The sequence below is a fragment of the Uloborus diversus genome, chromosome 7, assembly GCF_026930045.1.
Source record: "Uloborus diversus isolate 005 chromosome 7, Udiv.v.3.1, whole genome shotgun sequence".
Lineage (NCBI taxonomy): Eukaryota > Metazoa > Arthropoda > Arachnida > Araneae > Uloboridae > Uloborus > Uloborus diversus.
Window position 1 is genome coordinate 63644203 of NC_072737.1, and position 22789 is coordinate 63666991.

Genomic DNA, 22789 nt, shown 5'->3' on the forward strand with positions numbered 1-22789 from the left:
TTGAAAAAAAATTCTCCCTACTCAAACTTTCCTACGGAAGTGCTGTCAGATCCAGGACTAAGAGGACTCAGTACTTGTCATATAAATACTTTCCACACCATTTTGATTGCACGGTGCTTTGTTGACCACTTGTGTGAATGTCTTTGTGGATCCTGTGTCATCCTCAAATCTTACCATCAGCTATTGTTAACTGTAATCGTAAATGTATTTACCAAGCAATGATTTTACAGTTCGTACAGACTTTATCTAATGTAGTCAAGAACCCAGGATAAGCGTTTCAGGACATGTGTTAGATATGAAAGCACTTGAGAGTCTTCTGTTGACGCAGTTAATTAAAGTTTGCTGCCATTTTCTTACAGACATGTCCATCGTATGTCCCACTTTATTCCTGTCGTTATTTTACGCAGTGTGGCTCGTTTATAAAGTCTGACTATTTTACGCCCATGGCGTTGGTCTCGGTCAATAGATGTTGGCGGTCGAACACTGTATTGCACATGGTGGGAGGTTACGCCTGACACTAATTATTTTCGGCACTCTATGGACACTGAGAAACTCAGAATGTTGAAGTTCGAAATAACAAACCTCACGCATCTTTCTCTAATAGCCAATATTGGATCAAAGAGGGCCGTGGTAGCCCGATCGGTAGAGTGTCGGATTCAGGGACGGAGGGTCCTGAGTTCGAACCTCGATGGTCGAAGATCCACCGTCGTCATTAAAGGGGACTGGGCGACGTTAAATATGCTCGTGGTCTCAATGTCCTCCAAGTGAAACGATACCTCTTGGGGTGCTCGACCACTCTTTACTTGCGTGTGAGCAGATTTGTATCTGCCCAACGGCTATCGAGTGGGACAGTGAGTAGGCAATGGGCACCACCGGAGTCAGGTCCGTACCTGGGTCCACGGTGTCTAGAGTCGTAAGTGGTTTAGATCTCGTTCCCTTACGGGTAAGGGGGCCCCGGCCGAAAGGTCAGTTCTCTGGAAGCCACAAATGGCATAGCAGAGCGGGGTTCCCTGTTTCGTACCTCTGGGGGTGCTATAGCACCAGGTAGCTATTAGCTCCTGGTCTAGTTCTAAATTCTCATTAACTGTTCAATCCGGTGATGGTGCTGCCATCTATCGGTATAAGAAAAAATGGAGGCAAGGCACTTAGTATGCAGTCCTCGACATAAATACAGTTGTAGTCGGTTGTGACTCGGAATCGAAATTGGATCCAAGTCTGTTAGTTCCCATCTTGTGGCCATATTAAGGTTGGAAACCGTTTTATATGAATTACTTGAGTGCAAAGAAACACCGTAGAAATGAACTAATATTTTTTTAGTTTCACGAGTCGCTATTACCATTTGTTTATTTGAATAGTACTATCTCATGACTTTTGACGCTTAAGGGTAACCTAGTACCCTGCCTTGGGCAGGTAAATGGCAATAATTGCATATTTTTCACTCTTTTATCATCTATCGTACATTAGCTTTATCGAAAAAGCTTGCGTATTTGGTTTTCATCTTTATCTTTACTAATAATAAAGCTGAAAAGTCTCTCTGTCTGTCAGGATCTCTCTCTGTCCGGATCTTTGTCAGGATCAGTGTGATGCGCATAGTGCCTTCACCGTTAGCCTGGTTTTCATGAAATTTGGCAAAAAGTTAGTTTGTAGCATGGGGGTGTGCACCTCGAAGAGATTTTTCGAAAATTTGATGTGGTTCTTTTTCTATTCCAATTTTAAGAACAAAATTATCATAAGATTGACGAGTAAATTACGAAATTATCATAACGTGAAACCGTAACATGGGCACAAGCAAATTGGCGAAAAAATTCACCATACACTATTTGTAAAAATACAGGTGAACCAAAAGACCTTTTAATTTTCTATTACGGGGAAAGCCGCGCGGGTACCACTAGTTGAAAATATAGCTCCAAAAAAAGTCTAGTCCCGAAATTTCCCAATAGTTAGTATTGAATCGAAAACAGGTTTCTTCAAATATCAAGAAAACTCATTTCTGCCGATACCGCCGTTTATCAACTGCCAGTTACCTACCCAGAGTATAGCTGAAGTCATAATGGAACAACAAATGTAATTAAACATCAGTTAATTACAGTTACATTTTATCAATTCAACCTTCTCGTTTTCAACGTTATAATTTTATGTTATTCAAAAGCAGCGTAGCTTCTGTCGGCTAACGAAACTTTGGTAAGTCGAATTTCGATTTGCCAAAAACTTCGAGCAGCCAAAGCGAATCCTAAATCCCGTTTAACTGATAGAGAAATTAATGTTATTTATTTTCTATAAGACGAATGTTATTTCATGACCGTTATTAGATGTCCCTAGAGAACGTGAAGACTTTTTTTATCCTCAAATAGTGTAAACAAAAAGAAAGGCATAAAAAGGCGTCTGGACGAAGTGAATCTAATAAATCTCTGACATAAATTTATAAATTCAGTGGAGCTTTTATACGAAGGAAAATTACCATTCCATTAAACACATATTTTAGAATTTTGTTGCAGTTGATGATAGAATTGAAGTCACAGAGTAACCTACTGACGAAGATATTTTATCATGTACAAAATAGCTAAAACGCTTCTGGTGCTGAGAAGAACTTGAGCCAGTTGTAGAATTACCTTCTATTCAAGATATTACAGGAGCAGCAGATGCATTGCGATTTTTTATAGAATACCGTCTGAATGTTCCCGACTCCTCGTTTACAGACTGTTTTAATAAAATATTTTCTTCTTCTACTTTTTTTTGGTAAGAAAATACTTACATTTCAGCCAACAAATTTAATTTGTTTTCCAACCTATAAAAACCGTTGAATTTTTATAGCAATTATATTACCTGCTAATGAAGTCAAGTAGATATATTATCTCGGTGGTACATTAGTCTATCAATTTTTGATCATATTATAAAAAATGAAGGAGTTTTAATTGTAATATGTTATTTTATGCTTCCGCTTTCGATTGGTAGAAAAGTCTTTTTTTGCTTTCCCTGCAACTTCGACTAATCAAAGTATCACTGTATATTTTCAGTCACTAGCGCATGCTTATGCTTTTTGTTTGCTGTAAAAAAGATGAGAGATCAGTTCATTTTCTAGAGGGGTGCGATGATCCCGAAAAGTTTTGGAACCACTGGGTTAAACTAAGCTATGCAGCTATGGTAAATAGTTATTGTAAATTCTTTAGCACTGGCTTAGGGGCAGTAACTTACTGCTCAAATGTTTGTTTAGTTTAAATTTAACGTTTATAAAATTATTATTTATTGAATAATATTTTTCTCGGTAAAATAACATATGACATTGTTAGTAAATATTTTTACAAAATTAAACTATTTAGTAATATTAATAAGATATGTATATAATTTATATTATTTCTTAAGCGGAACTTATATATTTTATATTATTATTTTTTTTCCTAATCTCGACTGGCTGGAAAGGGCCAGGCGAGTGTTATTGAAAATCTGGTGATTCCCGAATTGTGCGGCATGCCGGCTAATGCGGGGTAATACGGTACTATTGTGACACAATTTATTTGGCAGGTGTTATCCTACCTCCTCTGTCGCGCAATCTCGCTCCATTTAACGGTATTATGAAAATTGGCGTTTTATTTTTTTTCTTTAAATAATGTTTAGTCACGAATGATACATCTTGGCGCATCTTTCTAATACGTTTCCACGTTATGATAATCAAGAAGCGAATCAAATATTGCGCTCAATGCTTGCTATCAACCATATCGTTGCCAATACACATGGGTAAAGATGCGAATTTAATATGTTGCTCTGTGAATGGCAATATTGAATGGCATTTCATCATTTATGATGTCGTCGGCAAGTTTCGTAAACAATGAAAGCGCACCGATTAAAGTATTTTTTTTAATATTAAACTTAAACAAATCATTTAAAAGATAGTCAGATCCTATGTTTTCAAGCATGCTTTTTCAGAAAAAAAAATATCTTTAAAATTTTGGAAACAACCCCATTCCCGATTTATCTCAAAAGCAAAGCAAAGAATGAAAATTGAAAATTATTTTAAATGCCTTTCCTAAAATAATTACAAACATTTATTTGTTAACAAACACAAAATTGCAACAGTTAAAAAGTTTAAATCATTGTGATTTTCTGGTCATTTTCCAACAATTAAAATCACGCGAAATACCCAGACGACAGTCTATTATGATTTTTCTTATTGCTGCAAAATTATAAAGCTATTTTTATTCACACACACACATACACAAAAAAAAAAAAAAAAAAAAAGAAATCAACCCTTCATGGAGCGATTGGCGCCAAAATTGAACCAAAACCTGTTTACATATGGATCTACATTTATTCCAAATTTCATATAGAACGTAGAATGACTTCTTGAGATATTGCACTCACAATGGAAAAAAAAGAACGTACGATTGCGCCATCCCCCTTTCAGCTGTTGACGCCAAAATAGAATCAGCTCTTATACCGTCTAAGGGCTACTTGTCAATAAATTTTTGTCTGATTCCGTTCATTATTTCTTGAGATAAAGCAGTCACAATAGACGACCAAAAACGTTCTATAGCTCAACTCCATTTGAGATATTGACACCAAAATTAAATCAGCAGCTGTACATGTAAGGGGCAACCAAATGGACCAAATTTGTTTGAATCTGCCTGTTACTTCCTGGGGAATAGCAGGCACGCATAACTCAAGAAACGTCTTATTGCTCTACCCCACTTGGAGGAATTCGCGTCAAAAACCAATGTGTACAAGTTCACATAAGGGCACATATGTGTACCAAATTTCGTTCGATTTCATGCTTTAGTTTTTGCTGTAACGGCCACAAAAAACTGGTCACACACATACGTGACACACACACAGACGACAAACATTTTCCAAAAATGATCGAAATGGACTCAGCACACCTCAAAACGTTCGGATCCGTCAAAATTGTAAATTCGGAAATTTGCACGAATCCAATATTTTCTTCTACATATTAGATATAGAAGAAAGTAATAAAGCGTTTCAAAAAGAAAAAAAATGTTTCAAAGACTGGCAGCAATTTTGGATTGCATAAACTTTAATTTGTCGGATCCATATTCATATTTTAAGGTTGTTTTCTTTCGCATCTGAGATAATAATATAATCAATTGGTTTATTAATCAAATGAGTAAAAACATGGAGTTAATTATAGATTCACCTAAATAAGGATATAATTATGCATTAGTAGATAATGATAGTAATTTTTACAGTTAAATACAGCAAATTGATGGTAATGATTCAAATTTTCATGATTTATACGAGTGACAATTTATAATTAATAAGTGATATATCTACAGGTTTAAGAAGATTCATGATCACATGTTATGAAAACATGAAATAAAATCGTCAGTTTTGTACTGATAGTGCATCTACACTAGGTAATACCAAATGTATTTATTTAAATGTTATACAGTATATTTATTATCTGGTCAAGGCCTGCGGCAAGCAACAGGTCGCCTTTTTGTGCGGTTAATTATATACTTGTCATTTTCTCGCCCCGAAGTAACCCGCGGTAAAATTCATGACATTAATATTTACGAATTTTTTACAATAAAAGCGTATCAATTGGCTGCAAAAATAGCTTTAACTTCGTTCTTTTTTTTTTTTTTTTTTTCTAGTTTAAATCTGGCGAATCTGTTTTCCACCTTTTATACAAAACAAGGTTAACGAAAAAGAATACGAAGATAAATTGTTTTGATATTTAGAAGAAATTTTGCTCAAAAATCTGGAGAAAAATTACTCAAAAAATGCTTGAAATGTTTAGGTAGCTTTGATTTTGTGATAATTTAAAACAAGTATTTTCATTCCTGGAACTTACTTAAAAACTCCCAATGACTTTTTTATTAAGAAAAAATTTAAGTTTTGCAAACGAATTATTTTACAAGGAAAAATAGAAACAAATTTCATCCTATGTGATTTTTATTTATTTATTTATTTATTTATTTATTTTTTTTTTGTCTCTGTTCGTTATGATGATGAGAAAGTTTGCTTAAAATTGCAATAAGAAACAAAAACAAAAAATAAATAAATTAAATTAAATTAAATCGAATTTTAGAAATAACTTTCCGAAGTACACACGGAATTCCTCCAAATCTGCAGACCAGTTTCGGCTTATTCACAGACACAATTAGGGTGGGTCAAAAAATTTTTTTTCAAACAGTTAAGGGGCAGGGGATTAAAAAGGTGCCAAATGGTCTCAAACTAACATGTGTGAAATTTTATTCCATTCTGATAAGTCTTTTTCCCTCCGGATTAAGTTTGAAGTTTGGATTTCCTTACCCAACCAGGATACGTTCCATGTACGATGGCAATAATAATAAATGTTACTTCGTTTACAGAAACAAGTGATGAGACTTTCAATTTGCACCTGGTTTAACACTAGAAAGACGGAGGGGCCTGTGTGGCGCCTCGCGTAGTTTGTTGTTTAATAACTCGGATAATATCTAACGGAACTTAATGGAATTTTCTGACTTTTCATTATATGACACTATTTAAATGCTTGTTTAATCATTTAATCATTCGCCTCATAGTACTGTTAGTATTGATCCTTATACCTAGAAAGACGGGAGGGGCCACAGTGGCCCCTAAGCATTTTGACAATTAAAAAATTTATTTTTTTCCTTTCTCCTAATTGTTGTAGCATAAAAAAAATGCCATTCACTCTAGTTTAACCTGTAACTTCCTCTTTATGCAGCCGATTGGATATCCAAATGCCACAAACAGTAGCGACTGCTTACCATCCTAACTGTGGCCACTGCTCTTAGAAAGGAAAACTAATTCAAACTTTTGCCCAGTATAGAGAGAAAAACTAAAAATAATTAAGTACTAAGTTTTTATTTAGTCATGAAAGAAGGTGTATCAGGCATGTGGACTCCCTCAGGAAGAATTTTTAAAAGAATTCACTCCAAAAATGAGTAGGGGGCCACACTGGCCCCTTCAGTCTTTCTAGGTATACAGAAAATGTCAGTCGTACTAGTGTTAAATTCACACTTGCCATTTTAGCTGTTAAAATTGGCTGAAATATGGGGATTAGGTCAAACATTCCCTACCTACTGTGCAACGTAAATGAGTAAGAGATGCTAAAAATGTACCTCTTGAAATGCAGCAGCAAACTTTTGAAATCCTATCCGAAAATAACTAAGAAAATAATCAGAATTATTTCACCAAGCTAGTAAATTGCTATTTGACACTTTATCTTGCAAATACAAAGATATTTACTAATATATTTGTCCGGGAAAAAAATTAAAACATGAGAGACGAAGAGAAGTTGCAGCTTCAGCCTCTAGAAGAAAGGGAAGATAGTTTTAGTATTATTACTTCATCGCATCTCTTCTATCGGATACGGACAGTGAGGATGAATTCACGGGACTTATACAAGCTTCAAACTTCAAATGTTTATATATATATATATATATATATATATAAATTTACAACTACAAACACTACAGTGGGACTTAAATTTGCATTCACGGACATGTGATAGATACGAAGTATCTGGCAGGGCTGGAGTAGCCATTGCTTCAGCAGTACTTTACCCCACTACTTCAGAAATTATTGAGAAAAACATACCTTTTTGGAAGCGCAAAATAGCATGAAAATATGCCCTGGCAAGAGCCAAAGCGTAACAAAATGTCTCTTTTTCTATGGTTAACTCGTGCTAATCGAATTCTATGTTTTGTGTGTTTCAGTGGAATCTCCTTCTGAAAATTTGAAAATCTTGCAATATACTCGTAAGTCGTCAACGTTTATACTGCAATCTAATTTGCTATCAAAAGTTATCCTTTATTTGCAGATTGGCTCGGCACTTGTTTAAAATCACTGCAACTAGATATTTATCTGCTGAGTTGAAGTGCAAAATAGAGCCCGCAATCCAAAAAAAAAAAAAGACAGTGTTTTCGTATGTCCTAAAACTTACTTTATTACAATGCTGACAGACTTGGACAGCACATCCGTGAATTAGCAGCCTGTTGGATTTTAGAATCTCGTAGTGTTCAGCAAAATAAATTCCCAAAAGACAAAATTTTCAGTCTTATTGTTAAGTTTGATGCAGAATCTTACATTGATCTCAATGACTGGAAAAATGTGTGATCCACCAATACTGAATTCAGTCTCTGAAGAAGATATTCAACCGTTTGTTTTAGGCAAAAAAGAACTATTTACTATGCCTGCCATGCCATACACACAGGCTGATGAAAGGCCACACAAGGGGTTTCATGGCGCAGACTGCGGCATTAAAAATTTTAAGAGGGTTGATTTTACAGATTTTTTTTTTTTTTTGGGGGGGGGGGCTCTTGCTCTGGGGGGTACTTCCCAGCATGTGGCGGGGGGGGGGTGTCATCAACCTATAGGGATAGGCACCCCTGTGGAAGGGCAGTTAAAATCGACGTAAGTTTCAACCACATTGTGCGAAAAGAGAAGCTTTAAAAAAGAACTAACTGGAGTACCGGAAACTTATGCCAAAACTAAATAGTAAGGACTTTCAAGCTTTTTGAAGATAATTATTTGTATATTTGAAAATTAATGATTATTATAAATGTTTTTGTAAATAAATGATTAATACTTGGACAACCTTAAGTTGTTATACATATTTGTAATTCTCTTTTTTAGTTTTTTTTTTTTTTTTTTGAAAATAGACTTTTTTCCTTAAATACGGGTTTTTTAAAATCAATCCGGAGGTAAAAACTGAACTCCTAAATAAATGAAATTTTATAAATAACCTTAAAACATCATTTGGCACCTTTTTCTTGCACTGCCCGATGGAAATATGAAACTTTTTTTTTAACCATAGGATGGTGACCCACCCTAATATGCATACGCAAAATCATATAATGATATCATGACCACAATATTCATATAACATTGAACAAAAACGCACATTATCTACTTTTGTTATCTTAAATATATCTGAGGAATGAGTGTCCATTTTGTATTTTTGACCAATCAAGTGTTGATTAATATCCTCATTTGACCAAAGTTGATGTTGCTCTAATTTTTTTAAATTGCCATGGCGGCATGAATGAGCTAACTCGTTGTTTTAATATTTATCAAGAGGCCAAACTTTCGTCACCATGGTTACAAAACGTTGAGCATTCATTAAATACTTTTAATTAAGCAGTTTCTTTTTTTTTAAGTTGATGTAAAATTACTTTTTTTTTAGGAAAGCATCAACATAGATAACTTAAAAACTAGAATAAACTATTGATAATTTCATCTACGTAAGAAATTTCCAGATAACTAGATATCATCATTTATGATTGATAATAAATAAAAATGCATTACTTTATACACTGTAACTAATCATTATAATAATTTGTAATGGTAGATATTGGTCATAAAATCTTTAACTTCGTTACCGCATCCTAATCATCATTCCTTTTTTCATAGATGTGCCGCATACTACCTATTCAACAAAATCACCAGTCATATATATGACGGTTGCATACCATTCCATTTGTAGAAACAAGAAAGTTAACGAGTAGGATCCTATCGCAATTCGTGATTGCGAAAAGCACAATTTGAATTCTGGCCGTAAAAAATCAAATGAATGCTAGATTCTGGATATTTCATTTTCTTTCTTTCTTTTTTAACATCGGTTTCATGAATAATATACTTAACTTTAAAATATACTTAACTCATTTTGTTTATTTGCTTTGTTTTCACACCATCCTCTTCCATTTTTCCACATATACAGTATAACTGTCGTTAAGAGACGCTTATTAAAGAAACACTAAAAAGACCGTACAACTCGTCCCTTAAATATAGGTGTCTTTTCTTCGGAGGTAGATGAATTGATGCAGGCTGTGTACTTAACTCAGTATAGTATCCCACTATACGGAACGAATAACATTTAACATTTCGTACTGAAAATGTTTGCAAACTGAACAAAAAAGTTTGAATTTTCTCAGAACTTGTGTCATATCAAAGTTTTGAAACTGATTTTCATTAACTGCAATATTAAATGTGTCATGCGGATTTTTTTGATGTCATGTAATTTAAGATGCAATAAAATGCAAAAAAAGTAATCACATTTCACGCATTCTAAGCGAAACGCACCATGAAGTTTTGAGTACATATTTGTTTATTTGCATATCAAGACAAAGTTTTTCCAGCTCATTTTTGAGAAAAAAATAACAACCTAGAATTACAATCATTTCAATATTTCCATTGCATTAATAGATTATTTTTTGTAATTTTTCTCTGTGACTGTCCATGAAATAGAGTTCCTTAATGAAGGACAAATGCGTGAAGGTGCTGTTCAAAGGGTTTAGAACCAGAAAAAAAATTGTCCCTTTGACAGATGTGTCCCTTATTCAGAACTGTCCCTTAAAGTTGGTACTACTGAACATATTTAGAGCATTCAAAAAGTAAGTTACACTTGTTTCCCCATAGATGGCAGCATCCCGTAACAAGAAAGAAACGTGTGCATACGATACTTTAGTTCTACAGCTTCCAACTGCAACAATTTTATTCGGATAATTTGAATCGTTGCTGCGTAGTACGAGGAAACAAATGGCGCAGCAACTGGAAAAGTACTCCAACGTTGAAGTCCGCGGAAAAGTATGTTTTTTAATTGCAAAACTATGAAAAATAAGCGACGTGGAAAGTTAATTAAAGGTGTTGTTCTCTTGCACGACAATGCAAGACTTCACAAGGCGCGTACAACACAGGATTTGCTTCGCAGTTTCGGATGTGAGGTCTGACAGCATACACCCTACCGTCCCGATCTGGCGCCCTGCGACTTCCACGTGTTCGGCAAACTCAAAGAACATTTGGGTATAGGAGAATTTACCAGTGGTCACCAGGTTAAGACAGCTGTTCTAAGCTGGCTCAAGGACCAGGGAGCGGATTTCTATCGTCAGGGCATCGAATGATTAGCGCTACGGTCCGACGATTGTCTGCAGAGACTGGGAGATTTTGTAGTAAAATAGAGTGATGTATCTGTCATATTGTATTGTAGCACACTTCTCAGTAAAGTGTTTTTTGACCTGAATTGTTCGAGTGTAACTTACTCTTTGAACACCCCTAGTAAAAAAATAAATTTTAGATGACACAACACTGAACTCCATTTAAAATAGAAATAATGCCAGTTTTTTTCAATTTTATTTCACAAAATAGTTGCCTTTATGGCCGCGTGGTTAGGCGATGATCTCATAAGCCTTTGGTAGTGGATTATGAAAATTCAGGTCCTGTAGTTCTGGTGCTTAGTCTGAAAGTTTTTTTGAGATGAAAAAAATCGTGAGTGCATGCTTATAAAACATGTTAAAGTTGCACATAATAAGCAGCAATTAAGTGCTTGTTTGACTCAGTCGCTTTCAGCTAAATTACACTACTAATGCAATTTCACATCTTGAGGGCGACGGTGCCCATGTGGTTGAAAACTGGGCGTTCAAGTATTTGTGCCTTTGACGTAAGCGCCGTAATGGTGGCACAGGAAAAAGTGGATCCAGTGCATAATTCTGCGTCTTGTTAAAGTCGTATTAAAAAAATAGCACTTATTTAGCAGCAACTCAGCGCCTTTTTAATTAAGTGCTTGTTTTTTTACTTTAATTTTTCTTTCAACTAATGACCTTAGTCATCGTTATCGAACACGTAGACTTATAAAATAAAAACTCAATGATGTTTATTTATTTTTAATTGAAATTATCTCTAGGACAGGACAATTAGGCATGCAGGATTTCGGCGACAGCAAAGGACCTGCCCATCAAAGGGCAGAGTGGTACCTCTTCGAAATGCGGCATCACGTAATGTCTTACTCTAATCACTTAAGAAAATTGACAGATTGAAAAGTTTGACACTTGCTATAAATCATTTTTTACCCTTCACTGCTTGCTATTTAGCCGACCCTCTCAGGCTTATCATACGTGTTCAAAATATTCAAAATGGGTAATGATTATTTATTTTTATATGTTACGGTAAAAAATCAATCTAGAAACTCCAGTTAGTATTTAATTACTTATTCTCATGACCTCGTGGAGTCCCGGTTCAAATTTTTTGCTCATCCTTTTAATCTGTCAAATTATTAAGTCGTTGACAGGTAAGAACAAAAATTATTATAAGCCATAACCTTCAATAAGTATCTATCATAAAATTAATGAGACGCTAGTCTTTTCCCCCCAGCGAAAAGGTCAATTTGCGAGTTCCTCATCCAAACTTTTGATGTTTAGATTTAATAATGGCTCCAAATGTGGACGTACAGGATCAGTGGCAGATTTTTCAAGTACCAAGTGCCGTAGTTGGTAGCAGCCACCATGACTAAAGAATCCAACAAGGCACGTGAAAAATATTTTACGTAGGCCTCTTTATCTCAAAAGGGTAACTAAAAAATGCAGGTCACCAACCTAAAAATATGTCACCGAAGGACAGATCTTTTTTTTTTCTTAATCAATTAAGCGTCACAGATTTTTGACAGCTTTATTATTCATTTTATGAGAGTTAAATATCATTTCATTCCTCTAAAGGCCACAACTTTATGAAGATACGAATGTTTAAAACTTAAAAAAAAGCTGAGTTTTATGCGAAGTTTTATATGCTAACCCACAAGGCCCTGTATTTATTATTTGAGTGCTTTTTTCTGAAACAAGTAATCATGTCGGAAGTGCAATTCAAAAGCATTTCGGAAGAGTAGTTCTTGCCGTTTAATTGAAAACACTAGAATTCAATTCTGATTGACGCTACACCTGGGAGAGGTTAAAGACATAAATGTATTATTTAGTTTTGCATAATAGGTGCCTGATAGCACAAGAGAGAGTGCTCAGAACGCCACCCAAATTATATCATCTAAATAAGATTAGACTAATCAACATCAGAAACATCTGAGAATGCAAATATATTTTCTGGAACCATGCCCGTTAATTGATATTCTCTCGGAACTGTTGTCAACTGGTATGAAAGGTCTAGGCACTTAAATGCAGCTAATGTTAGCTAATTTTTGGCATTTGTGATGGAAGTATTTTTGAACTATTTTAGTGAAGTTATGAATTCTTTTAAAACGGTAAGAAAGTTACAAGTTAATCTTTAACGACAGTTCCCTCATGCTGATCAAATGATTCAAATTGCAAAAGTTCAAAATTCTGCATTTTCATTCTCCTTAATTTTAAATGTAAATAAGATGAATAAAAACCAAGAAAAATGATCATAAAGATATTCTTTCAGATTTTTATGTTTTAATAAGGAATTCGAACTAATTTGACTTGCGTAAAGCTTGTCTCAAATGTAAGTTTGACAAAAATTCTGTTACGGTTCTATTTTTAAATTTAAAGCTCAAACAATTATTACTGACAGTTTAAAAAATAGTTATCCAACTATGTCGTCTCACTTGTTATATTGATGTTTCTGAAAGTGTTAGTGGCGTTGCGGAAATTAAATCTTTTATCAATGAAAGAAATGGAATGCTGGAAGAAAACTCATAAACCAACCGGTATAAATTCAAATTTACTAAAAAATACATTTTTTTTATTATTTCAATATTGAGTGGCCAGTTGTTGAAGCGAATTAAGATCATGTGATTTAAATGAATGGAGACGCACAGAACACTCCCATACTGCTATTCTTCCAAGCTTAATATTTTAACTTTTCTGTCAGAAAAATGTAAATGGAAACAACGGGTAGAACTACACATTTCTTGGATTATGGTTCATAACAGGTAAAGGTATACGAAATTATTTCTAATCTACACAAGTTCTTTTATTGATATATGAATCCATACTTTTTAAGCTTTAGGTTTTGTAAAAAAGAATAACAAAAGAAAATCCCTACTTTGGAGTATAAGAGAACATAGTAGAATATAAAGTTTCTTGTATCTTTGTTTGTGTGTGTGTGTGTGTGAGAACCTTAGAGTGGTACACATGTCACCATAATTTTCAATCCTTCCTTATGTATACAATATCGAATGATAGAGTACCGCTAATGACGTCATCAACAATGAAACTCGCCCACAACATGATAATTTGATAATATTTTTTGATACTGTTTGACATTCAGTAAAATGCTTTATTTTTACATGGTAGAACTGGGTCCGGTATCTTAACTGTTTTGCTCTTAAGACTCATTATAGAAGAGTAAAGAAACGAAACAGTAGTCAACTATTAACGCTATCTACTGAGTTCAGAGTAAATCTACTGGAGTTAGGGTTGAAATTTCAACTATCAAAATATCTCCAAACAGGCAATTGCTTCGTTAAAATGTAGAAAAGCAGAAGCAATTTTCACCCGTCATACCTTGACGGGCAATTTTCTAGTTCTGAATAGTTTCACTCTGCATTTTTTTTTTTTTCGTACTATGGCATAAGTAACAGGAAAGGCATCATAATGCATAATGTTTGCCAAAACATGTAGTGAATGGTATCATTAAAAAGTAGATCGTTACTTTACGTTCCTTCAGGTTCTATGATGCGTTGCTGGTCTACAATAACCAACTTTGAAGTTTTTCTGCCACTTTTAAGGTGTTTTAATAGTTTTGTCTTAGCTTTGTGACATTGTCTCTTCTATTCACTAAAATAGTCGTAATCAAGGGATTCTGACAATTTTACCATAGCTAGCGTTTCTCGTAACACTACGAACTGCTTCTTGTCGCAACTATTCTTTGTGTGCAACATCACTTAAAATTTTAAGAAGGTTTTACTTTCGTTAGGTATTTTTCTTTCTCTTTTAAGAGAAATAATGCACAAGCAAACAATTTTACTCCATTACATCCAGATGTTTAATAAAATGCCATAGCGACTCCAAAGATCTTCTTTGAAAATTTCTCTCGTGGAAATTGAGAAGAGCTTCTAGAAGACATCGTGTAAACCTTCTGAAAATACTTATAACATCGGTTGACCTTTGCGCAATCTCGACACCTTCTTCGTAAATTGCTTAAACACCTCAAAAGCAGGTACTGTACTACCATCATCATATGGGTTATATAATAATTGTTTATTAAATAATTCTATTTTCTCAAACAACATCTCTTCATCTTGATTTCACTACAGAAATACCTCCAAAGACCACAACCCTTGTAAATCGACCGCCTGTCAAGGTTGGCCGCTTTTTTCATGTACTTAATTAGTCCTACATGGTATTCATCTACTTCTATTTGATCTCCTGCCCAAGTCGGACACTATTTGTCTTTACAATGGAAAGAATGATAGACAGGCCATGTTCAAACATAGCAGGCTCACGACTAAAGAAAGTCATTGAGATGATTTTTGGTTATGTCGTCCGGAAGATTAACCGTCAGGGAAAAATTATTAAATAAATGTTTTTTTTTAATCATATTAGTCTTCTGCTGCACTATAGATTGGTAACATGGTACAAGAAATTGATAACATCTGTTGGTTAAGAACAGAGCTGGGGACAGCTCGAACTGAGTTTTGCAGGAATTTTTAAATTGCATAAAAATACATGTCTAAACCTCAGTCTTTCTGTTTCTTTTTCTACGTCACAGAGCATGACTCCACTAGATGGCGCTGACACTTCACGGGCCTTGGCAATTTCTGACTTTTCTGTAACCAATCGATGCATCTATGATCCGCTTATGCATCGACCAATCATTGTCAACGTTTCAAAGTTTGTTTATTTTTCATTGGACGTCGCCCATTTTGACCGTAAGGGGTGCTGACAGGAATCCCTGCATCCACCAATCAATTGCAACGTAATGGAAGCAGGGGTTCCCTGTAGAGCCATCTTTGTTGCCATGAGTTTCAGCGATTTACACGGGCTTTGAGAATTACGTGGGGCCGTGCACAGCGACAGTCCGTATAATTAGCAACCCATTAGGCACTACCACAAAGAATTAGAAACAATTTAATTTACATATACACAATATTATACACTATACGCCATCTCACCAGTAGTTACTCCAATATTCAATTGGATGAGTTTAAAACAATCATTTCGTTACATCATCAAAATCCTAAGAATAGCAGATTCAAAAAGGCAGTTCAAACACTTCATTTTCAAATGCCAAGTTGGGAAAAATATTTCCTTGTTTACCAAATCTTTTTAATCATAACGACATAAATGAAGAATAATTTTCACAGTTTCTGGTTAATTAAGGCTATTTCCATTCAGACCCTAGCATGAGATTACCATATATTTGTGGCAGCTAACAGCTTCGACAGCATACTTCCTGCATTTTAAGCTAATGGTGCTGTGATTAGTAGCAGTGTCAGAAAGTTTCTGGCGTGGAAAGTAATGATTGCTTAATTACGTTTCTTAATTTATATACAGAAGCACATAAATTAAGAAATTTAATTAACTATATTTTTAGTTGTTTTTATTGACTATATTTTTGTTGTCATTGTTAATGAAATTTATAAACAATTTACTTCGTGATGAGCGAAGTCTTATTCAACATCGCGATACAGGCAATGTTTTTAAAACTACATTGATAATTAAACAACATTTGAGAATTTTTAACGTCAAGCAAATGAAGTTTCGTAAAAGTCTTCCAAATGCTTTGCAAATCATTTTTTTAAAGTAGGGGAACATGGGGCAAATTGAAATGGTGAAATATTTACTCTACTTTTAGCACCACCTATCTGGTATTATTTTCACTATATAGTACCATATAGAGATTTTTCGAGCCAGGAAAAAAATACCGCCGAAGATTTAAACATTTGGTAATGCATGCAATTAAAAATATATATATACTCATATTGTAATATTTTGTTGTAAGTCATAAATTATTTTTACTACTATAAAACGACAAAGTTCTTGTTATTAACATTTGTAATATTTAGTGTTAACTCCGGAGATTCAATTCAGTATTAATATAGTATATATTAAGCTTAATTGTATTTTAAATAAATTGTACAATTAGTCAAGTACATATGGGGCAAAGTGGAACAGTTTGTTTCATTTACTCACTCAACCAATATAAATAACTTACGTTCTCATTAATTAATTAATTCATTTACATTCCAACATCAAATAAGTCACGTATTTATTCATTAATTTACTTTCTTATTCATTTATTCACTTATTTTCTTATTAATTCATTCTTTTACTCGCTCACTTATTTTTCTTCATACGTTAATTGATTTATTTATTTTATTATTCGTTTATTGTTTCATTATCTTTTCGTTTATTCATTCAACCTTTTATTTATGATTCTTTTGATCCAAAATATGCTTTATAATCGAATTGAAAATATTTCATTAGAAAAATATTTTATTTTTTACTTTGTCCCATCAAAAAAAAAAAAAAACTTTTTTTTGAAGACTCAAATTTACTGCCAAAAATAAAAAATACTGTGTCCACACAAGTTTTCTTATAAAATACAATGTTCTTTCTTTATGTACTGTAATTTTCAAAATACATTTCCGACATGTTCATTTTGAAAAAACTCAGTCATCTTAATCACTTCACTTTGCCCCACATTCCCCTACGTATTGTTTGGGCCATTCTATAAGACGGAACGGGACATTTTGAGTAGTTTTGTCACAAGATTTAGTTTCATAAATAGAAATAATAAAAGCAAGAAATTTTATTTTTTATAGCAACAGTAAAGATTTGTCTTAAGAACTATTTAGAACATCAAAACTTCGTCAGTTTGAAGAAAATAACTGAACGACATGCAATAAAATGCCGGTGACGGAACAAGACAGATACGAGTTCCGTTCCGTCAGGGTTTTTTTATTGCGTATCCAGCAATTATTTTATTTAAAAACAAAAAGTTAAATGTTCTACGGAAACCTTATGACACACCTTTACCGTAACTATAAAAAATAAAATTTCTAGCTTGCTTTACATGTATTAATAACACAAAATATACTGAAAAATGTCCCGTTCCACCGAATGGAAATGTCCGTTTGTTTAGTCTTGGGCTGAAAAAGTCCATATCTTTACATGCAGTTGAAGAATATATTTTAGATATAAACATAACTAGAAAATCACCCATCAAGGTATGACGAGTGAAAATTGCTTCCACATTTAAACAAAACCATTGCCTGTTTGGTGATATTTTCATAGTTGAAATTCAAATCCTAACTCCAGTGGATTAGCCCTAAGCACCAGTAGATAGCGTTCATTGCTGAACATTTTTTCGTTTCTTCATTCTTCTAAAATGAGTCTTACCAGTAAAACAGCTTAGATACCGGATCCAGTTCAGCCCCGTCAAAGGACAACATTTCCCTGCATGCCAAACATAACAAAAAATATTATCAAATTACCATGCCGTGGAGAGAGTTTCATTGTTGATGATATCAGGAGCGTTACTCGATCATTCAGTATTATATATATATGATTATTCCTTTTTTTTTCGTATCCTAATCTCATCAAATTTACTTTTTTTCACCAAATATTGGCATTGGGGCCTCTATGTGAACTAAAAATGAAAACTAAAAGTAGCGTGTACAAAATTAAAAAAAATATAGTATGTTGTGGTCCATTACTAAACTTTATTCAAAATCCATTTTATGAAAGTTTGGCACTAACGTATAATCAGTCATGTAATCGCTATTATAAAACTATGTTATTCGCAAAAGCGGAAAGATTTCAAGAATAGGGAAATTGGCGATCTGAGTTCTTTGCCGTAAAATTGTTGGCACCAATGCCTGCGGAAGGAATGTTTTTTCTTTGCAATTACCAAAGACAAAGAAAGTATCTAGTTGCATAGAGTTGCCATAACACAACAGGGTTATCAAAATAAAATTTGCCAGTTTCCGAATCATCAAAATATCCCCGCAAAAGCAGAACCAAAGAGTGAAAATTGAAAAAAAAAAATAAATAAATAAATAAGATAAAGCCGTATTTAAATTATTTGCTTTTTTTTAACAAGCAGAAGATAGCAACAGTAAAAAAATGTTAGGTTATTGCGATTTTTCCGATCCTTTAACAGAAATCAAATATCTTGAAAGACTCTTTTCGAGTAGCGACATTTTAATAGAATTTATTTTTCACATTTTCTATTAATTATCTAATATTCTTTTATTCGATTGAACGATGGTGAGTAATTCTTGAGAGTAATTAACGTCAAAATTGAATCTGTGCGTGTTTTTGTGTCGGTTCACCTTTGGTTCATATTTCATATGCAGCATTACTTCTTGAAATACAGCAGTTGCAATGAAAAAGGAAAAAAAAAAAAAAACGTTCGGTTGCACCACTCCCGTTTGAGCTATTGACGTCAAAATCGAATCAGCTCTAGCACCCTCTAACAACTACCTATTGATCAATTTTTGTTAAAAAAAATTTCGATTGCTCGACCTATCATTGAACTATATGCTTCAAATTTGAATCAGCACCTAGGGTCAACGTACTAAATTTTGTTGATTTCTTTCTAATATTTAAACATTTTGTGTTTCTAAGGGAACCTTTGAATTATAAATATTACCTTTGAAAATAATTATTTGTTGGTATAGGGGTTAAAGAAGTGATGAAAACCAAACACAAACAGCAGACATTACGAATTATATATTTTTTAAAAAATCAAAAGAGCGAAAAGCTTCACTGCAGCATAAAATTTTAAATATGTTTTATTTTGTTATCTTGCTAGTTTCTTGATTCTCTTTTAAAACGAAGCATAACTATAAGCAATTATTCGTGCATTTAAAAAAATGACTTAATATAATGTGCTGTACGTTATAACGATCTCTCGTTATAGCGACCGATTTTGTTTAGACAACAGGAGTCGTTATAAATAGAGTTAATATATAGGGACTTCTACACAGAGACTCTAGTTAGGATGAGCGTCGGATTTAGTTTTAATTTTTCAGCATGTATAGATTTTACGTTAGACCAAATTTCGTAATGCCAATTTTACAGTTCGAAAGCCACGCTTGTCTAAAATAGATATGTAAGGGCTTATAGCAGGATTTCCCACGTCCAACGATGAAACGTTTGAAAATGATAGTATTTTTGGTTGTTGACCGATTAAAAATAATAAAAATCCTTGACTATTTCCAAGTATTTATAAGGGGAGACGAGTGAAGAAAAGCAGTAACTAAAGACACAAATCGTAGCGATGTTGCTATAGTGTGGAAGAAAATTTTTCCATTCACAAAGAACAAACAATTATTAATTTGGTAAACGTGAGGGCCATTTCATGGAATCTGGTCATTTTCTCCCGCACGTGACGAAATATATATTTCATTTAAAAAAATACTTCGAAGTATAAATGAAATTTTTTTTTTCTACCCTACCAATTACAAACTCATGTGTGATATCTTTTGAAAGAAATGTCGTCATTACCCGTTAAAATTAATACTTCTTAATGAAATATTTGACCCGTTACGTGCTGGACGAAGGGCTGCTTTTTCATGGAATAGCCCATAAATGTTGGTTTACGTAACCGGATCCAAAGAGAAACTGTTTCCAAAATTTCAGCTTTATTAATCCGAAAAGTTTCTCGTTGACATTGGATTAAAAGAAAACCGCTTTTGAGTCCGCAGTTTTTTCGACATAGGAGAAGATTTTCATTGAGAAGGAATTTTCCAATGATAGGATGAAAGAGGAGAATCATTAAGGGTATTTTCAGCCTGTAACCTATGCGACAAAAAGCTGGTTGGTGCAGTAGTACATTGTTTAGTTGTTGGGTTTAGTACAAATTGGTTTTAAGCCCTGGCTTAGGGGCTGGAGCTTACCGTTTAACCAAAGAATTGCCTTCAATTTACAAGTTGAATCGCATCATGTCTGTGGACTCTAGCTTGTAAAATAAATTTACTTTTTCTATCAACTTGTTGGCACTCTCAGCCTCAATAAGATGACATCTGCCTGCCCCCATCTCGATTATTCCCTATTTCAGTCTGATCAAAATATAACAAGGACGAAACTGCATTCTCTGGATACGAAAACTGGGATGTCGGTACATTGCATGTAGCCTTGGCCTTGGCTAAGGGTTGGTAATTTACTGCTTAACAGCTCACTTGTTCGTATAAAAAGTTATAATTAGTGATGGCGAAAGGTACAAAATACTATTACTTCCTCTGTTAGATTTTGCCGACCCATACAAGTAGGGGAGGGCGGCCTAAAGCGGGTGTATAAGCGGCGATGCATACGTATGTCGTGTTTACATGAACACCCCCGAGTTTTAATCAGTCCCAGGGAAGCAAAAGTGAAACGGCATGGTGAAACCAGGTGTAAAATTTAAAAATCTGATACATTTCTTTAAAAAAAAGCGAAGTTTTGTAACTTGTGATTAGTCGAAGATCAGCTTATTTTTTTTCTTTGTCAATAACATTACGTTATTATGACACCATCCACCTAGAAACTACGATAGTCATTTCGGTTTGTTTTTCTTTTTTAAATTTAAGGTTTATAATTATTGACATAAAAAACGTGTCTTCGGGTAAAGCGGGTCGGGCAAAGCGGATATAGGATTTAATCATAGATTTATTTATAATTTCTTGACTCGTGTGCGAACTTTGATTTTCTTTTTCAATAGAATAAGTATAAGTTAAAAAAGGTTTTTTTTAGGATAGCAATTAATTAGTCTATTAATATAGTCAGTTATTTTTTAATGTTTTATAAACAAATGTGCTGACTTTAAATAGGATAAGTACAACTTTTATATATATATATATATATATATATATATATATATATATTTAATGGCAGGTAGCTAATTAACTATTTTATTTATTTATGACTTTATATTTGATTGGCAAATGTACGAAATCACAATTAGTTAAGCTGACCCGCTTTGGGCTGCCGGGTAGGGCAAAGCGGGTTTTTCAAATGTTTGTAAAGTTTGATAATAAATAAATATTGGGTTTGAAAAAATACAAGAATCACTTTTTCTTTTAAAGTTCAAGAACCCTGCAGGGAAATAAAACCGAAACTGTTGCGATGAGAATCCAAAAACTACAATTTTCCAGCGCTCTTCGAAAACTTACACGCTTTGCTCTACCTTCCCCTATATTTAGCTTCCTATACCTAAAAGTATACATGAAAATTTGATGCATGGTGCTTAAGTTACATTTTTAGCAATCCTGTCGATTGTTAGTTTTGTGAAGAGGTTGATCAAAAGGTAACAAATCCGTCCTCTGCACGTTTTATTTTGAACAAAAGGGGACAGATACTGGAAGAATCTGTAGTACGAAAACTTTTAGATCCAAAGGAACACATGTCCAAAATCCTCTAATTTTAATCCACTACTTTTAGGTTCATGTACTTCGATAAGAGAATATGAGAAGGGCAAATATTAGAGTTTTGGTGAAATTGGAATTCTCAATATTCAAGTTTTCGATCAAAAAGGCACATATCTAAAATTAAGATGGCGATACCTCCTTGTTTTTTTTACACTAACATTTCTTACTTTGGCCATAAATTGCTGCGCTTTCGAGCTCAGTTCTGTACCTAGAGAAGTTGATAAAACTGTTTTGCTCTTACCCTAATTTGTTTTTCTCACCGGCTGAATATTTTTAGAAAATGGATATGTTCCTTTTTGATACATTAGTCCTCCAATATGACAATTGCAAGCACGCAGTTAAAAAATCCCTTATGAATAATCATTTATTTGCAGTAAGTGTACAGAAGAGAACAGCATTAACTATTTTCTAAAAAAAATACGTTTTTTTTTTTTTTGTCTTTTAATGAACATATAAATTGTGATCAAATACCATGTTTCAATGATTATAAGCCGAAAAAATAAAAAGGCATCACATACTTATGTCTGTTTATTTATTTATTTTTTTTAATTTTTATTTTTTTTACAGTACTTCTTACTGCTGCGTCAACACAGAATGATATTGGGAGCAGTCATTCCACAATCTCTTTTGTTAAATGGTAAACACCAAACAACATATTATTCCGAGCACAGCCACTGTCCTCTATCGATATAAACAACCATCGATTTCTGTTGTATCTTGTATCGCTTCTTTTGC